A 1,808-nucleotide genomic window follows, 5' to 3' on the forward strand; every position below is an offset into this window, starting at 1 on the left:
TAAATCAGAGTTCTGAGGATCTATTTCATACAAAGTACTAGTTTTTCTTGCTAAACTTTTATTTGGTCTTTAAAACTTAATGCCATTAAGTTTCATTCTTTGATTTTTATCTTCTGGTATGAATTCACTTGCATGCGCCTGTAAATGTACTTTCACCCCTTTATTTCTGTTACTCTCCTCATAGCTCTGTATTTCACTATAATTACTACCCCTTTAGAACACAGTAGCCATTAAAAATGGCAAGCATGTGCACTACAGTGATATGTATAATGTGTGTGTAAGCTTGTCAGCAGGACTGAGTCCTTTGTGTGGACAGGGAAGGTGAAGCCCACCCAGATCACATACACCCAGTGAGAGAATAAGGATTGGAACCTTTGGCTCCAGCACTTGGTTGAGTTCTTTCTTTAAAGTAATGTTAAAACTCAGAATACAAAAAGTATGTACCTACAGTTTTATAAAATTACGTTATTTTGATGAGATTCAGTTCAGTCGCTCAGTCGTCTCTGAGTCTGCAACCCCATGGACTGCAGCACGCCAGGCTTCCCAGTCCATCACCAACTTCCATTGAGTTGGTGATACCATCCAACCATCTCATCCTCTGTCGTCCCCTTCTCCTCCTGCCTTCAATCTTTCCCAGCATCAGGATCTTTTCAAATGAGTCAGTTCTTCGCGTCAGGTGGCCAAGGTATTGGAGTTTCAGCTTCAGCATCAGTCCTTCCAATGACTATTCAGGACTGATTTCCTTTAGGGACTGGTTGGATCTCCTTGCAGTCCAAGTTACTGTCAAGAGTCTTCTCCAACACCATAGTTCAAAAGCATCAATTCTTCAGCACTCAGTTTTCTTTATAGACCAACTCTCACATTCATACATGACTACTGGAAAAACCATAGCTTTGACTAGACGGACCCCTGTTGGCAAAGTACTGGTCAGCACTTGATGAAATTACAGCACTGAAAGTTTGTTGTCTCCCCCCACCCCCCGGAGTCTTTTAAATTCAAATCTTTATATGAGAATTGCCCAGCAAATGATGCACTCCCCCCTCCCTCCACCAATTCTGGTCTCTCATCCAGATCTTTCCCACGTTTCAGAGCCATGTAGTCAGTGACTGCCTGGACCATCAGATTTGGTTTTTACCTCTTCATATTACAGTTCATTCTTCTATATCCTGCACCTCTCAATTATCTCCCACAGGGAGGTGGCTCCTCAGCACCGAGTCCCCACCTCCCGCTCTGAGAACGCTTCTCTGCCTGAAGCCCACCTTCCGCCCGCCCCGGGCGCTGCAGTTCATCCAGTGGCGGGTAACCTTCGCCTGTCCCAGTACGCCGCCATCAGACTGAGGGGAGGGAACTACCAGAGGCCAAGCTCACCTCCTGCAGGTGGGAGCTCGGACCAGAGCCGCCCTCCCTGGACCGCGAGAGCGGGAGCCGCAATAGTCCCGGGCGGAAGCCCCGCTTCCGGCTTGAAGGGGATTCTGGGATGCTAAGCGAGGCCTGGAGCATGGGCGGTCCTGGGAAATGCGGGCAGGGCCTCGCCACGCAGGCGCACCGCCGATCACCGGGCCTCTGCCCCTCGGCTCGCGACCACCTGCCCGCGCGCTCCCGGCCAGGCTGCAGCGCTGAAGGCAGGGGGCGACCCCGCGCCTCCGGGGCGCGCGCTCGGACATCTCCAGGCTTCGGCCTGAGCTCCCCTTAAGGGGCCGAGAGGCTTGGTGACGAGGCTATTCAAAAAGCCGCTTATAACCGCTGCCATCGCATCCTTCCAAGAGTGCCGCAGCCTCTTCTCTCTCCCGGTGACCCTCACGTACCTG

The 1,808-nt window shown here is 50.9% G+C and overlaps 1 long non-coding RNA gene across 1 annotated transcript; it reads right to left on the minus strand.

Moving 5' to 3' along the window:
• Window positions 1-437: 437 nt before the first annotated feature.
• Window positions 438-1,552, minus strand: LOC129544177 (uncharacterized). The gene is made up of 2 exons (XR_008683409.2): window positions 1,369-1,552; window positions 438-909 (listed from the first exon to the last, which is right to left on the minus strand). It is a non-coding gene; the product is annotated as an uncharacterized LOC129544177 (long non-coding RNA).
• Window positions 1,553-1,808: the final 256 nt, after the last annotated feature.

The sequence above is a fragment of the Moschus berezovskii genome, chromosome 20 (genome assembly GCF_049115385.1).
Source record: "Moschus berezovskii isolate FMDL1 chromosome 20, NW_MosBer_1.0, whole genome shotgun sequence".
Classification (NCBI taxonomy): Eukaryota; Metazoa; Chordata; class Mammalia; order Artiodactyla; family Moschidae; genus Moschus; species Moschus berezovskii.